The 18,382-nt window shown below is 45.0% G+C and overlaps 1 protein-coding gene across 4 annotated transcripts in view; it reads left to right on the top strand.

Moving 5' to 3' along the window:
• Positions 1 to 18,382, top strand: part of LOC147021003 (fibrillin-2-like) — a 305,412-nt gene that overhangs the window by 112,394 nt on the left and 174,636 nt on the right. The gene's annotated exons all lie outside the window — the stretch shown is intronic.

The following is an 18,382-nucleotide window of genomic DNA, read 5'->3' as shown; positions in this document are numbered from 1 at the left end:
AGCCAACTTGTGTTTCCAGTGGACCTAGTGGTGTTGGTGTCCCACTATATATTTGGTAGCGGTTCGACGGTTCCGTGCTTCCATAATGTTGTATCAAAATGTTTTCTTTGGGACAATACCTTTGGAAGGTAACGTTCACATCCCTGGAATTAATGTCGGTTGGGTGGTGGGTTGTCAACTTTTTTTGATCAGGCATTCTTACTGTGTGAGTTTCGGTGCAGAAAAGAGAGGTGGCTGCGAGCACATTGTCACGCTGCTCCTCCTACAGTTCTGGGCCAATTACATCCAGACTTGTTACATCGGGTCAGCATGACCCCAATTAGTGTATAGGGGTGTTTTTATCTTTAGGGAGGGGGGGGGGTTATCACACAAATTCTCGATGTAAATGTGTATCGTGTAGCACCGCCTCCAGGTGAGAGAGGGTATTACAAGTCTTCACCATTTCCAGCCCTGTATTCCTGTCCCTCCATTTTCCAGTGCGGTGATCAGGTGTTTTGAATTATAAGCAGTTTGAGATGTTTTTGCTTCCTGCACGTAACCCGAGTTGTTTTATTTAATTTTCTGGAGCGATTGAGGCAGCTGTCAGTTGCCGATACACCACCCGAATAAAGGTACGTACCAGAAGAACGTCGAGCATGCTTGGAGCAAGATCGCCCAAAAGGTGGGGGTACTCTGCTCATCGTTACAACGTATAAGAGGCACCGTTAATTTGTGTGATTATGAGGCATCTCAATATGTCTCGCCGAACCATCTTATCATATTTATGGGGTCAGCAAGACTGAAACAGCTGTTACGTTTTAAAATCCCCAATTTTATTTTTAAAACTTATCTTGCACTTCTGGCAATCATTCTTTGTTCTATCTGGAAACTTGTCCTTTTACACTTTCTTGTGCATTGTACGACTCCACGTAATCCCTGTCATCCTCCCTCTTCAACCATTCCTCCATCTATCATTCTTCTGATTTTGTGAGTAGTTGGTCTGTTCATTATTCTAATGATATGCAGGAACTGCAAAACGCACATGATATTTACTGACCTTCTTCTTTTTCTCCCCTTTTCATTTCTTATCCGTCTCGATTGTTTTCTAACTTCTTTCTATCTCTACTTTTCTTGGAATCTTTGCTTCTTTCTGTCTTTTTTTAACCTCCGCCACCGAAGGTGAACGAGGTTATGTTTTCACCCCTCTCTGTCTGTTTGTTAATTGTAGACAATCCTTCGGATTTCGGCAATTATGTTGGTCGGTTGTGTGTGTCATTCTGTGTGTCTGTCTGTCTGTCTGTGTGTTTGTTGGGTGGTCGCTAGACGACCATTATTCTCAGGTTTTCCGTCTGTCTGTATGTTTGTATGTAATGGACAGCTCTGGAGGCCAGAGGAGTCAACCGATTTTGATGAAACTTGACATGTGGGTTCATACCAGGATCTAGTTCTATGCTTTTGAGCACCGTTGTTATGGGCGCCACCGTTGACTAGCAATGGGACTTTGAAATTTTTGAAAAATCCTAAAAAAAAAAAAAAATTCGAAAATCAAAAATCGGCTTCCGCGCTTTTATGCGCACTATAATGAACCTCTTTGTCAAAAATTTTCAGCCCGATCCGTCAAAAACTGTATGACTAGTATGCAATTATGTAGCGACCACCCATGTCGCCTACCGGTTTGTCTGTTTGTGTGTTTGTTTACCCTGTAGCAGCCACACCGTTTCAGCGATCATGACCAAACTAGGTACAGACGTCCAACATGGTCCAACTTCAACACTTGTCATTTTTGGTGAAGCTTGGTCAAAGGTCAAGGTCAAGGTCACCGAAAAACCGAAATTCTTATTTTCGCAATAACGTCCGCTAAAATGGTCGTATCGACTTCAAACCAAATCCAAAATGTGCATCTTCCAATTCTGCATCCAACCATGTCTCATTGGGGGTGTCACACCAACACCCTTCTTAACGGTCGGGGGTCGGGTCAAAACTTTCAAATTGCGATAAAAACGCCATTTCAAGTCCGATTGACTTCCAAGTTATGATCATGACCAAACTAAGTGCTATAACTCATTAAACAGTTGCACTATCGACTTGTAAGAACCGAATTGATTTCCAGGTTTTTGTTTTTTCAGAGATCATGGAGATATGACAAAGTTATTCCGGCAATTTCTTGCTCAACGAGCAATTTCATTGGGTCGTCGATATAGTCGAAAAAAAAAATTAGAGATTTGTTCTCCCCTTATTATCAGTATTTAAAATGGCGATTTCAGTTAATACAATGGCGATTTCGATGAAACTTGGTTAGTAGGTTCATACCATGACCTAGTTGTGTGCAAATGAGAACAGTTGCTATGGACACCACCGTTGCCTAGCAACGGGACTTTGAAATTTTTGAAAAATCATAAAAAAATTATTTTTTCGAAAATCAAAAATCGGGCCACGAGCGACTGTGGGAAGTACATTCAGCCATATTGTCAAATATTTCCAGCCGGATCCTATGAAAACTGTCGGAGACTCGAGGGGGAGCACTCTGTAGAGTGCAAAACCTCCGCCGCCAATACTGCTAGGTCACTGAAGTGAACCTGATATCCTATTCATTCAATTTGACGTCAACAGTGCTCACAGAGTTATAGTTTGCAACTTTCCCTTTTACTTTTAACTTTTACATACTCAATTCATTCGTCATAACTAGATTTCTTGAGACAGAAATTGATTTTACGTGGGTATATCCACCTGAAGTTCCAAAATCAGCCGCAATTATAATTTTGGCATGTTTTTTTGTTGGAAATCACTTATAACATGTAGAAATGCAAAAAAAAAAAAATCCAAATTTTGTTGAAAAAATAGTTGCAAAAATTTTTTTTTCTCGAACAATTTTTTTTTGGGGGGGAGGGTGGGGGGTTGGAAATCACTTAAAACATGTAGAAATGCAAAAAAGATAGAAATTTTTTTCAAAATGGCCGCCATAGCGGACCTAGTCATAGCGGACCTAGGACCATATTGGATTTTGGACCTAGTCCAAAATCTGGTGGCATGATCCTTGGACCATACCTAATCCCCCCACCAAATTTCGTCGAAATCTGTCGAGGAGTTTTTCCGTAATACTGTTCACAAACAATCAAACAGAAGGGTGAAAACAGTAACGTCCGATCTTCGATGGCGGAGGTTATAGATAGACTTTGAATGAACCATGGTCGAAAACAATAAAAAAACGAAGTTCGTTATATCTCAGAGACCATGAGTCAGATATACATGAAACTGGTATGGTAGGTTCATGGTATGTCCTAGTTATGTGTGAGGAAGAACCGTTGCTATGGACCCCTCCGTTGCCTAGCAACGGCTGAAAAACCTCTAAATGTGGGGGGATTTTAACGAAAAAACAATCTGCAGCATCAACCCTTGAAGCTAGAATCATGAATTTTCTTGTGCTTAATCCTCAGGTCATTCCCCATCGAACGGGCCCATCGCGTCAGGTTCTATTCGGTTGTCGACTACCCATGTCCGCCTACCGGCTTGTTTGTTTGTTTGTCTGTTTGTGTGCAGGATATCTCGAAATGTCGTGGACGGATCCATATGAAAATTTGTGGACAGGTTGGGTGTGTGCCAAAGACGAACTGATGAGATTTTGGTGAAGATCCGGATCCAGATCTGACCACGAGAATTTTAAAAATGATTCTTCACCATTGAGAGATCGGGTTCAAAAACGATATATAGCAAGATATTTCAAAAAGTTGTCGACGGATTCGGATGAAACTTGGTGGACATGTTGGGTGTGTGACCCCCGCCGAATTGATTCGATTCTGGTGAAGATCCGAATCCGTATCTGGATTTGAGAATTATTTCATTTTGAAAGTGATTCTTCTCCATTGAGAGATCAGGCCAAAAACGATACATAGTACTAGATCTCAAAAATGTAATAGGCCCTGATATGTTCTCACGGATCAGTCATTGTGTGGCAGAGGTATGCGCTCTACCGAGTACCCCTTCTCGTTGTAGTTTTCAGAACCGTTGCTGTCCTGGTGTCCTTTGGATCAAATTCAGGGTTTTATGAAATATATTGTTGTGGTTACCAAATTCGCAAACCACCATTCAGGTCCCTTAGGTGAGGTATCTCGGTAAGTGCATGTGTAGTTAGGCCCAAACCCGTTGTCTAGTGGGAATACATGTCATTTATGCGTGCTGCGACTCTTCAGGATAGCCGTTTTTCTTTTACTATCTTTATTTTGGACCAACCGCCATGATTACCACCACAACCACAACATCAACCACCAACCACAACGCCGCTTCACCACAACCGCCACGACCTTCACGTCACACCTCGCAGCCGTCGCATTGCCACCGTTCTTGCGCCGCCTGTGGGTACCGGTGTTGGACTCGTGCAGGGCGCGCGCCGAACAGCGTGTACAAAATCACGGATTTTGTGCTTCAAAAACGGATCAAAAACGACACACGCCCACTTTTTGCCGTCCAATCGGTGAGCGAGGGGCGATTTGGCCCCGCCTCCAGGGCGATCGATATATGCAAATTTATGGATCAAAAAGCCTTCACGCCCACTTTTTCTCGGGCCAATGGGGAGCGAGGTGAAAGGTCGAAGGGAGGGGGTCAAAGATGAGAGGGCGAAGCTACGGGGCGGATAAAAGGACCGTGTTCGTCAGTCCAAAGGAGTCCAGAGGCGGAGAGTAGGAGAGTAGGAGAGTCGGAAACAGAGAGTCAAGACTTCGCGGGCGGTGGAGCTGCTCGTCGTGTGCGTTGGAGTCGGAACGGAGGGGACGGAGCTGTGGAAAGGCGGCGACACCAGACGAGGGGGTGCTCGCGTCGTGCAGGGAGCTGCACCCGAGGGAGGCCGACAGCGCGACCTGGCCGAGGTGGAGACGCTCGTCGCGGGATAATAAAGATCCTCTATACCCCGAGCATCAGCAACCCCCTCCTGTTTCCCCCCGCGCTGAGATAGTGCGACCAAGGGGGCCCCTTTCCCACCCCCTACCAGACACCGTCCGCGAGGCCCGCGGAGTTGAGGCGCCATCGCCGCTCCGCGTCTCATCACCAGACGGGTAGGCCGACCCGGTCTCGGCCTCAGGCCCGCCTCATCCTTGAGGGTATTTCTTTTCCTTGGTTTTGGGTATGTGTTGTCGGCGCCGTCTGTGAAGTAGAATTGTATAAGTGTTGCCGTGTGCTCGGTAGTCGGTATTAGCTCTGCATTGTGTTTTCGCTTTTATATTTGCTTTTTGTGTAAATTGCATTGTGTCTTTTCTGTGTGCTTTTGGTGGAATTGAATATGTGTGCTTCCCGTGTGCCGCGAATAAATGTGCTTTGTGTTGAACTGTTTCCCGCTTCGCTTCGTCATTTCTCCCATTGAATCCTCATCTTGCTTCACGTAAAGGGTTGGTAGTGGGCTGAATACGCCCGATAATTAATCGAACCGTCGAGGTCGACGATAACACCGCTCGGTTATTCTGATAGTACGGAACGGGTCGCTTAAGTGGCCCGTGTCCGAAGTCGACCTGCGGCGAGGTGCGATCGCCCGGTCTACCCTCCGCGTGGGTACTTAGGTAGGTCGAATTTGGCGAGCAACCCTATCCCACGCGGGGGCTGATTGGCTCGATCGCGGTGAGACCGAAAGGTCCACCCGTGACTGGTTCCCGGCGTTAGTCCGAGAGGGTCATGACTGGATTGTCCGTCCGGTGGGCGACGTGCCGCGATTCGAGTTACGTGGCCGTCAGCACGCCGGCGGGCGCGGAATCCGCAACAATATTATTTTGCCAAACTGTGATTGTTTGTCCATGCTCCATCGTTTTTAAATGCCGAGCATCAAGGAAGGATGCAGCACTTACCATTTTCAAGTCTTTGGTGTTACTCTGACAGGGTTCAAACCGCCAACCTCCCAGACTCGGAGGAGACACTCCAACCATTACACCACCGAGTGATTATCCATCGCCTGCTGACGAAGATGTCAAAGCCTGAAATGTCATGGATTTTAGCCTCAGAACTGGGATGCGTGTGTTTATCGTACGACGATCAATTTTGGCCTTGGTTTGAAGGAATCAATGCCGTATTGGTTGTACATGATAGCTTTACCAAGCGGTTTTTCAATCGGACAAATTTAAAAGAAACCTGTGTTTAACTTTGTGTGACCCTTCGTCATGGGACCCTTAGTCCTTCTGTCAAGTTTGGTTGAGATAAGATAAGTAATGACCGAATGCGTCATGGACAGACTGACAGATACCAACTTGTGTATTTTAGCATGATGATGTCCATACGTGTTGGTCCTTGGGTAAAGGTGCATGCATGTTCTTTTGACACGTTTTTATGGCCATGTAGTTTAGTTATCTTCCTCAAAGTGTGTGTTTTTAATATTCCCTGTTTTTATTTGCACTTTTCATGAACGAAAGTCCCATCATTTCACTTCGTTCATCCATTAAGCTTGCCGAGCGAAACAAATTTATTCCTGTGGTCAGCTTGTGGGAAGAAGGAGATCCCGAGCTCCTGGACCTCGCATTGCTTCCCGAGTTCCGTGAAGTCATGGCAGACTTCTGACGACATTCCTGATCAGATTTCTCCGAGTATCCATATCCTGATCTGCTCGGTGCAGCTTGGTTGCATCCTTCACCCCATGCGTCCATCACGGTCTGCTTCTTCCTCTTCTTCATTCAATCATACCCAGCACGGTTGATTTCTCCAGACTTTTGTTTTCTGCACGCATGACGTGTCCAAAATACGACGGTTTTTGTTTCAACATCGGCGCTCCCAAAGTAAGCGGTGTCCGATGAATTCAAGGACTGATTCGTTTGTTCTTCTTCTTGCAGTCCATGGACTATTTAACATTCAGCTCCAACACGACATTTCAAAACTGACAATCTTCTTCCTTTCTTTTTTTTTCTTTTTTTTTCACTGTCCACGACTCATTTCCATACATTGTAACTGGGAATACCAGATTATTCGGTTGTGATATATCTTTGGGAAATCGTATCTCCAAAGCTGGCCGCCACCCTGGGACTCTCCGTCGGGCCGATTCAATCTTCCGTCGTGATCTTCAGCTCGTAACGGTGTTACAAGTCCTCCATCCATCGTGCGATGAAATATGTTTCTTCCCTCTTGGCTGGTCTTGCCTTGAAGCTTTGAACCGTGAAGGCCCATTATTTCATCGGCTCCTTGTGGCAGGAGGCTGAGTTTCACGGTCTGCTCCTCATTTACTGCAGGCCAGGTTGGTAGCCTTCCAGTCTTTTGTTCGCTCCCCTCTGGTCTTGCTTATCCTGCCTTCTCCCCTCTCTCTCTCTCTCTGCCCAATTCCTCCTTCTCGCTCATTTGTATTCCCCCAAAAACCCGTACCTTATTACCCTTGCTAAGTTTTTAAGCTTCACATTCACCGCATCCATCAATCCCCTTCTTCTGGTGCACGTGGGTCCCTTCTTCCTCAGTCGATTGTCCTGTGTTCTTTCGCAGCACCCTTCGATTCTGCTGCCCGCCACCACCTCACTTCGGTTTGTGAGTTCTTCCACACAAACTGATGCTGTCCATCCCTTTCACTTCGGCTCCTCTCCCAGCGCCGACCTGTGCGCTCTGTCGCCATGTTTTCCTTCCGATCCGTTTTGTTCGTTGATCCTTCGCCCTGTGTCGTTCTCTTCTTCCTTGCTGTCTCGGCCGAGTTGGTGCTTTTCAGCGAGGGCGTCGAACCAACCCATTGAGAGTGCTGTCCTTCAGAGGGGACATTAAAAGGGGTTTAAGAATTGTTATTATTATTATTATTTATTCGAAATTGATGATGTGCTTCGTTCTTCCACTGAAGAACGTGACCTTAAATTGATAGGTGCATCATTATATTTTGAAAAAAAAAAAAAACCCCTGTACATTGCAAAAAGGGTGACTTACGTGTGCGACGTTGGCCATATAACGCAGGTGATGCATAACAAAGGCTTTGACATATCAATTTAGATGTTGAACTTTTTTTGATGTTTTATTTGTTTGCTGCCGAAGGCATTTTTTAGATCTGGTCAGACTTTTGGGACTGCCACTGGAAACGTGTATCCCAGTGCTATCCGCCGCATGGTCGGGTTGTCTGGGACTAAAACCGCCACCCCTCATTGGCTTTGCTGGTGTTGACGGTGACTGCGTGCGACACCCTGCCAGGCCGAAAAACAACGCCTGACAAAAGGGCGGATGAGCTCCCTTCGGGAAACAACAGCCATCCAGTTTGGAGATGGTGTCTCCTAAAAAAAACTCCCAGTGGGGGTAGGAAAATTAATTTTTCCACCTGGCCTTGTTGCCACCTCCTGCACAGTGGGCCTGTGAAGAGGTTTTCTTGTTTCAGGACTAGGTGAAGGTTTTGCCAGTTTTTTTTCTCTTGTGTTTTTGACACACACCCACACATACATACAGCCAGCCATAAAGGAAAGGAAAAGGGGGGAGAGGCACGCTACTTCGGCGCACGCTCCCATACCTGACCTGACCTGACCTGGGGTGGTTGGGGGGCATTGCTGAAAAAGCCGAGATGTACACCGACATACGGTGGGTACATCCAGAAGACTTTGACAGAGTTTTCCAACGTTTTTATTGCAAATAAATAAAGGCAAGTTCTGGCAGTTAACGCAAATCGGATTGCGATTTGCACGTCCGACTGCCTTCATCACTGGCAGGAGGCAAAAACCAGACTGTTGGTGTTGGGATGCATTGGTACTCCCTCGCCGAAAGGGGCCTGGTGCGTACGGCCACTGTTCTCGTGCTGGGGATAAGGGTCCAAGGATTTAGCCGTTGGTCCTCGGGGTGCTCCTCAAGCGTGCCAATTCATTGCTGCTGTCCTTTGTCAGAGTCTCAAAGATGTACATATGACACGACCTTTTCACAATTGCTTGTGACGCACTGAATTTACATGTTGTTGTATCAACATGGAGATGTAAGTATCCCCAAGCTAGTCATCAAGATTGTAGCAGTAAGCCAAAATGTTAGCGAACTTCTCAGGTAGAAATGTCACGATGGCTCAGTTGTCATTTGGAATGGATCGTGATCTGGTCGGAAGTAACATTTTGATATTTTTTTTACCTCTCGTTTTGTTTGGCTCGACTTCATTACAACTTGTTAATATATATTGGCAATTTAACCATTTTTAGCTCACCTGAGCTTCAGTCGGGTGAGCTGATGTTGTCGAGCGGCGTTCAGAGGTGTGAGTGAGTGAGTCAGTCCATCAACACTTCAGACATCATCGCTTGAACCAAACAAACGATTTTTGATGAAACTTGGCCACGAGCTTCATATCTGATGCCTAACGGAGGTGTATTGACGACATCCAAATCTGCGCTCATTGAGGGGGTTTACAGGGGAGGTTCTTGACCCCCCCACCCCAAAATAGGTATTTTCTTTGTTCTTTGAAACTTGACCACAACCTTCATCACCCATGATGTACCAAAGTGTATTGACCGCATTAAAATCTGCGCTCATTAAGGGGGTCTATGGTGGGAGTGGGGCGTTTGACACCCCCCCCCAAAATCGGTATTTTCTCTCTTCTCCGAAACTACACCTACGATTTCGATGAAACTTGACAACAACATTCATCACCCATGATGTACTAAAGATTGTGCATGCCATAAAAAAAAATCATGGTCTTAAGGAGGTCTATGGGGGGATGGGGGGGGGGGTTGAGTGACTGTTTCTTCTGATCCAGATGAGCTTCAGGACTCACAATCATATTTTTCTTACTGTGATGTAATTGTTGCGTTCCGTCTTCGAGCGCAACATAAATAATTTTCGTATGCCGCAAGGGAAGAACAATAAATGTATGGGCATCAACCCCATCACAAATTGGTCCTGCGGATGTTGCCAATGAGCATTCCTGTGCTGCTGAGCAGCATCTGGGAATAGCTTGCTATGCTTGTGTATCACATGCACAGGCAAAGTAGTTTTTAAAGAATGAAGAATCAAACCTTTACATACTAAGAGGCCCAATGAGGTGTACATGGAAACTCAATGTGATCGCTTGTTTTGTGAAACCTCCATCACTGGGTATCGACGGCAATTTGTCTCCAGCTCCATGAAGTGGAAATAGTCTTTTGATAATTTTACCCTTTGAGTTATTTACCACAAAAAGACAACCCTCGCATATCTGTTTGTTTGTTTTTTTTTTCCCAAAATAATTTCTTGCTTAAAGTACATCAGGAAATACGAGTACATATTTCATAGAAACCCCCCCATTCGCTAACTGCGCACAGGGACTCGGTGCCGGATGGCCAACTTGACCCATAGAGCAGCTTCAGCAGCAAGAAGCTGTGAGAGAGTTAGTTGGTCTAATAAATTCCGGCTGGAAATGACCAACAAATTACTCAAACTTGATACCAGGGGAGCTTTTTAAACATAAAAGATAGGGTGCTACACGCTCCCCAAAATAAACAAGAAACTTTGGCAGCAAGACTCGTCACCACATTGCTCGTAATTTTATCATCTGTAGCTGAACGGGCCCTCGCAGACGTCGTATTGTTTTATTCTAATTTTCTCAAAAACATTGAATGCGATTTATTTTGTGACCTCCTGGTTTTTCACTCGATTAAAGAGTTGCCTGCCAGGAAACGGACGGTTCACACAATGCCGCCAAATCGCGCAGGCCTAACCGAGCCGCTTCTTTATCGTTCCGTGATGTGCGAACACCAGATCTACCAAAAACATTAAATGCCTCTCTAATGAGATCTGGTCTCATTGACTGATTAAACACAAGCTTCTCATTCGATGAAAAACGACAACATGCTGCTCACGTATGGCATGGTGTTTACAAATTCCTTCAACGACGTATACTGCCAGCACGAACCGCCAGATAGACCAACATCAAGCTGCCTTTCTCACACTGATAGACTATTTACTGTGTGTCTTCAAAATGGCATCAATTTGGCAATCCTATGTCGACCTCATTAATGGCCGCAGTTAATTGCCACCTTGTGGGATCAGCTGGGGAACGTTTTTGACCTTTTGGGGGCCCTCGAGGTGCTGAATGAGGAGTCTGAGTCGCTGGGATTATGGGTTTCCTGGGTCAAAACCAAGATCCATGCTTTCAATGATATCTTGGATACTGCTGTCCTGTCCGTACCTGTTTGTGGTGAGGATGTTGAGGTGACGGAGAGATTCACTTTCCTTGGCAGTGATATTCATATCTCTGCTAGCTCTGAGCCAGAGCTCAATAGATTTCTTGGTCGGGCCTGGGGAGTCATGGATTCACTGGATCATGTGGTGTCCAGCTGCCGGTCCCTGTGCCGGAGGATGTAAGTCCGAGTGTTCAGGTCCTTGGTTCTTCTAGTCTTGCTCTACGGATGTGAGATTTGGACTCTGACCAGGAATCTGAGACGGCTACTTAATTCCTTTGGTACCAGGTCTCTTTGGAGTATCCATGGCTATCGCTGGTTGGACTTTGTGTCCAATGAGTGGTTGCTGAGATAGACTCAAATGAGATTTGTTCCCTACACAGTATCTGAGAATCAGTTGTGGCTGGACATGTGGCTCGTTTTCCTGACGCTGATCCTGCTCACTGGATTATTTCAGCGAGGGAGCCTCGTGAGTGGAGGAGGCCAATGGGCCGTCCACGTGCCTCATATTTGTAGCAGGTTGATCAGCATCTCAAGGAGATGGGGATGGGTTAAGATTCTGTCTGTGGGATGGCCAGACGGAGGCCCCTGGAGTACCGGCGGAAAGTGGATGTAGTAACGTGCTGCTCCGGCACATGTTCCCATACCTGACCAGAGTTCAACAATCGTTGTGAGTGGAAAGGTCCTCTAGCTTATCTTCCTTGCTAATGGCACACATTGATGCATCGCCATCCATATGAAATGCCAGAACGATAGTTTATGGATGCAGCGAGATTGAACCTCGGCTAGATTAGATTGCTATCAAGAATGGGTGCTTACCTCTAATTAAGTTGTCATGCCAGCCCATCAATTTGGCCATCCTCCTCCAACTGTGTACCCAATTCCAGTCTATCTCGCATCACTATGTTGCTCAGCATTGTTCTTGCATATTTTGTTGGACCAAATACTGTTGAACCCCACTATTCGCGGGGGAGGTGTTCCTGAGAAATGCCACGAATCCGCAAATAGCGGGGCATTGTTTCAATGGAAAAACGGAGGATAGGTTCCTGGCGGTTCATGATTCATTCAGAAAAATCGAAAATCTCGTGAAAAACTGCGAATACACATGCAAAAAAGTGCGAAAGCACGAATACACCTGTGAAAAACGAAAAAAATTGTGAATACATGAGGCACAGGGCTTCAAATGTCAAAGCAGGTCAAATTTTATCAACTGTGAATACGTGCGGTCTGTGAAAGGTGAATCCGCGAACATCGGGGTCCGACAGTATTTCATTGAAGATGGTGTAAAAGCTCAACCTACTGGAAATTTGTCATTAAAGCAGAGGCACTGATCCATTGTTTCAGTCATACTGCGGCCAACATCGGGTACTGCGCCCGACTCATGCGGCACTATAGATATATATGAATGAGCATCACACCTTTCCTTCCCCTGGGATCATTTATTAAGACCTGGTACACATCAAGTCTACATTGAGATATAAAAAAAACTAGGGTTCACAGAATGCCTTGCGCAATTCTGTCTTGAGAAACAAGGATATAGGTGGGGTGTACGAGTAGCAAATTTGATTGGTTGTGATAACGTCAAATGGGTAATATTTTTGTCCAAGTACTGCGAACCGGAAGGGTTTTGAAAGTGATAAAAAGGCGATTTGTGTTCTCCAGTGTCCAAGTATATAATTCAATTGAAATAAAATACAGATTTTAAAGTTCGTGGAAAAAAAATTCCACAATAAATTGCATGGGGTTAGTTGCGGCGAACAAGGAGGCCACCATACATGGCGAACTGCGACCCGTCCATCGGTCAGGAAAAGTCTCATTGAGCCATTGGCGGACCTGGAGACCCCAGTGGGCTGGCTCGTCCAATTTCTTTTTGTGGGGCTTTCTCAAGGGCAAAGTTTACACAACTCAACCAGCGAACATTCCAAACCTGAAATAGTGGATTGGAGTAGCTTTGGGAGAAATTACGGTCGGAATGTGACAGAATATGGTTTTGGAGTATTGTGAAAGGATGCACTGCTTGAAAATAATGGAAATCACATCAAATTTGTGACTCGTTTTGTACACTTCTGAATTCAATGAATTTTTCCCCTAAAATTTGAAATACCGACCGATATTGTGTAAATATTTTGTTTGATTTCATTTCTTGGCAACAGAATTGCAGGGGTTCAAAATTGGGAATGGATACATGGTCCACCCTGTATTATTACTCTTGCTGAAGGCGAGGGTATTGCATTTTGGTCCGTTCGTCTGTTTGTTTGTCTGTCTGTTTGTTTGTTGGGTCGCCGAAATAGGTGACCCTTATTGTCAGTAATTCTGTCTGTTTGTTTGGATGTTTGTTCGTTTGTCATCAGCATAATTGGTGGTAAACGTGGGCGGATTTTGACCAAACTCGGGTGGTAGGTACATCTTATGACCTCGTGCTTTGGAAATTGTGGTGGTTGCTTGGGACGCTTTGGTTCCCTAGCAACAACCGTTCACGCGAAATCAATTCCGAAAACCATTATCCCACGTAGGGTTATGAAATTTGGCACGAATTATCTACAGGTGATACTCTATCAAATATATTCCGGTTTTTGTGATATATGGAATACTTTACCCGCAGCACCCCCTACAATTAGGGTATGCGCGAAAATTGGCGAAAATTGAAGGCCCCCGAGTGACCAGGTGAGTGCATCGATACGAATGAAACTTTGCAGGTTCATGGTGCTCAATGAGTACTACAACTTTGTCTCAGGACATATTGACCGATTTCGCTTCGGTCAGGGGTCAAAGGTCAATTAGTGCAAAAATCGATAATATGCGAGAGCTGGAGGTGCCTTCGCGCCAAATGCTACTCCTCCTAGGGTTATGGTCGGATGGTCATGAAAATTCATACTAATCGTCTGGAATACATTGTGCACAAACGATCGAGCCGGATTTTCGATTTAGATCTTTGTTCACCCCCTCGAACTTTGGGGATTTCCGATTTCAAACCGCATTTTTGGTACTATTCATTCAAATGGATACCGAGTAATCAGTGGATGGAACTGGATGAGATTTGATATGCATAATCTTAAGGTGATTCTCCATCCGCTATATGACATCCATTTTGCTCTATATCTTATAGTTTCCATGCTCGGCGACCCATCGCCGCCTACCAGCTTGTCTGTCTGTTTGTTTGTCTGTTTGTTTGTCCGCACAAAACTTTCGTGTTTTTCTCCACAACCGCTTGTTGGATTGAGACGAAATTTTCACCGTTGTTGCGACTACTCATGTAAAATGCTTTGGTGATAAACATGACGTCATAGGTGATGTGGTGTGGCAGCCATATTGTAAAAACAGAAAAAAAACTTTGGACCTCTGTATCCCTGAAACGGCACCAAGGAAAAAAATTGAAACTTGGCACATGGCCAGTACTCCTCGTGGGGAATGAGTGATTTTTGACGTCATTGCTGCCTTCGTTATGACGTCATAATTGCATATGTAGAACGCTACATTCGATCAGTATGAAAATTTTTGAGGGTCATCTTGGGATAAAATGGTCCACAGAAAAATATTTGATGATGTCATCGGTCAACGTGATTCGGCAGCCATATTGTTTAAAAAAAAAAATCTTCTCTGAAATGGTTGAACAGATCAAGGTGAAACTTTACACACATGACCGCCTATCCACGAGGAACAAAAGGTTCATAAATATGATGTCATAGGTCACATGGTTTGTCAGCCATATCGGATTTACCCCAAAACATAAAAATCTTCTTCAGAACGGCTGGACAAATCAAGGGGAAACTTCACACAAATGTTTCCCAAGTCATGTCTGTACAAGTTTGTTCAGGAATAATTGATGTCACATGGTTTGGCAGCCATATTGGATTTAAGAAAATATTGAATAATGTTTTCTCTGGAACCACTTAATCAATCGATGTGAAACTTCACAATTATGATCTCGTCGTTGTGGGGGATACATGATTTAAATTTTAACTTGATCGGACACATGATCTGGCAGCCAGATTTTTTTTTGAATAAGGCTCACTTTGCTGTGCCTGTATGGGTTTGAGGGTAGAGTTCCAGCTGAAGTGAAAATCCAGTCCAGGTTCCACCTGATGACTTCGTCTTTGCTTTTTGCCTGTTCGGGCTCCTGATTCCAATGCAGGACTTGCACCTATTTTGTCTTCCATTTGATTTGAATTGAATTTATTTTAACCCCATTCTAAATTCAATTGAATAATGAATAACGATTCAAAAAAAAACCTCATGGGTCAGGGTCAGGTGTCCGATCAAAGTGGGACGGCTTGGTACCAGGGCATCACTGCCAGCAGTTATAACGTGGCAGTTCTAATTATATCTCTCATTAATTACGTAACACGCCGATACACAAACGCCACACAAAATACACCCCACAAAACAAGTTCTGGCGAGGGTCTACAATCTCCGATTGATCTTTTTCTTGTTACTCTTAGCAATAACGCCAAAAGATGACCAGACATTTGTACGTCGTTTTCGGATCGGTTTTCATCACTGTTATCTGCACAACACAAACCTATAATACACAACGATAATTTGATTAAAGTCATCGATGTTCAATGAAGAGTAGAACAACAGGGACATAAGATCAACGTAACACAGTGGCGTTAAAGAGGAAACAAGACAGGTCGAATATATGGATACACTCGAGCATGGGGAGAGGAGTGGCAGGTGATAGAGTGACAGAGTCTCAGTGCATATAGTCAAGCTTGGAGAGTCAGAGGTAGAGATGGGGAGAGACCATGAGGTTATGGTGAATATCACACTTATAGGCCAGCCAGGTTGAATACAGTACAACAGACGAGGAAAGATGGTTCCATATGTGACAAAAGAGGGGTGGCGGTGAATCAATGGATGAACATTAATCTTACAATTGGGGATGGTAGCAAGGTGAGGTTGTCTTGTAAAACACATGACTTGGATGAGGCAAGAGTTTGGCAGCAGGAACAAAACCAGAATTGAGCCACTAAAAAGATGGCAGAATTGAGCCACCAACCTGTCTGCAGTGAGCAAGAGGCCATTACATAGTCTCCGAGAGCGAGATGCCAATGATATAGTGTTTTAGGCTTTTACTTGCAATAGCCTCAAGGGTGCATGATGGGGGAAACAACAGCTGCAGTCCACAGCAGGGACGTATGTTCCACAATACTGTGGATGAAGGCCTTGTAGGGTCTCGAGGGTGCGGTGGGAGAAGGGAGGAATGAGGGTAAGGGTCTGGATGAATGGTCGACGTGCAAATCTTTCATCTTACGGCATCCATGAAGTCGTCGCATTCAACTTCGTTGTTGGAGATGTTCTGGCACCCAAACTGGTAGAACTGTTTTAAAGCTTAAACATGTCGTTCCTTTCAAAAAAAAAACAATTTTGAAGACTACATTAACCTCTGTCTTTGAATTTGTCGTTAACTTGTGGATATGTGACCGGTCTTTTCAGTTACTTGCGCAACATTTCACCATGATTTGATCACGTCGTACATTCTGGACTTGTTGATGCTCCACGGGTTGACTTCGTGATGTCGTTCCTGAGTTTATATCTTGAAAGTCGGGATGAGGAGCCTGCATCAAGGTTGTGATCTGATCGCTTTATGGAGAGACAGTGATTGGGGACACGTCGTTGCCAGGGAAAAACATGGAGCGTTGAGGTCATTGTGAGAAAAACGTTAAGATGGGTAATTTCGAAGGTTGAGCAAAGTGTCGCATAAAAATAAGAAGAGAGGATACAGCTTCGTGTCGCGTCTCATGATGTGCCACTAAATAGATCAACATGTTTGAGCCTGGGTGATCTGGAAGGGCCAGGAGACTTACAGTCAAATTTTTGAGGGTCGAAAAAGTTTTGCAACCTCCTGCTGAGTGCATTCTCGGTTACCAAGAGCAAAGCCTCATTACTCACTAATAGTCATGAAGATTTAGAGCACAGCATACTGCGCACAGCAATTAGTGCTCTGGTGAGGCGGGCAAACATATGTGCAGTAGTTCCTTTGCCCGAATTGGCTCTCAGAAGTTGGCTCTTGCATTGCAGCGTCACACGGCTATCTAGTACACACTTATGTTCGCCCTGATGTAATGTCTACCAGAGCATCCTGTTGCTGCAGACTGCTGTCTTGCTCTTTACAGGAAATAGTCTTCGAATGCACCCCTGGAACTCACTCAAGATTCCTTGCGGGCACACGACTCCCAGTCTTGTGTTCCACCGGCGGACCTTCCTGACGAGTGCTGTGGGTTTCGTGATTCTCAACAAACTGTCACTTTTACGATACACACGAACTTCCGACCGGTCCGCTCGTGAGAGTCATTTGGATTCACGATTGCCGTCGTGATAAGTGCATCAAGAAAAAGTTCGTTGTTGCCTACGAGTGCTCTTGCCGTGACGGTGGTGTCCACTCACGGGGAACGAGTTCAGTGAAGGAAGTTGTTTCTCATGAGGGTTTGGGAGAAAAAAACAAAACAACACAAACACAATGGGTTTTCTGGGGGAATGATGGACAAGCCGGTACGAATCGAGTCGTACTTTCCCGACGTTGAATGGGAAGAGTGTTGGAAAAAAAGTAAAAGGGGATTTTAAAGAGTTTACCAAATGTTATTTTGTGTGAGTCCAAGATGTGAGAGCGAAGTTTTGGGGGAAGTGGGTGGGTCTGGAGGGGGGCACGTTTTGCAAGGGGTGGCCTTTGTTGAAACAGTGGAAGAGAAAGTTAAAACCTGCAGTTCTAGAAATGATTAAAAAAAAAATTTTTAATGCCGGAAGAACCACAATGAGACCAACTGGTTCGTACAGATGTTGATGAATGCTCGGAGACAACCGAACTCCGTTGGGGTGGTAGTTGTTCAAATACCATTGGTGGATACTTCTGTTCATGTTCCCCTGGCCATGAAACCAGTGTAGATGGGACCCAGTGTGTTGGTGAAGTCTCTAATTGAACATTTGGACTTAAGTATTGTCCAAGATGACGATATCATGATCACCAAAGATGTTCAAACAGAATTTTCGAATCTCCCAAATGCATTGGTTGCTTCCATGAAGTTATGTGAGAGACTGCCACAAAACTTCACATTTAATTATAATCTCGGAAATGAAATCGGGCTGGCAGGATGGCCTCTGGACGCACACTCTCGCCGAAGCCGTCTACCCTGGGTTTGAATCCCGACCCAGCTATAAACCGTCATCCCGGTGTTTCATTTGCAAGGTGATTTGTCAATGTCTGTGCCGTCCCTCGGATGGACGTTGAACTGGGAGTGCCGGCTGCCAGCATTAGTTGGTGAACGTTAAACATCCCTTGGTGTCCTTCGTGAAGAGTAGGTGAGCTCTCGCGAGCACCCTGGTAAAATTACAAATTCCTGCCCTGACTTCCTGAGTCG

The sequence above is a fragment of the Eptatretus burgeri genome, chromosome 8 (assembly GCF_056783735.1).
Source record: "Eptatretus burgeri isolate ZD-2024b chromosome 8, Ebu_testis_v1, whole genome shotgun sequence".
In the NCBI taxonomy this organism is placed as follows: Eukaryota; Metazoa; Chordata; class Myxini; order Myxiniformes; family Myxinidae; genus Eptatretus; species Eptatretus burgeri.
The sequence above is the reverse complement of the archived record's forward strand: the minus strand, read 5'-3'. Positions and strand labels throughout refer to the sequence as shown.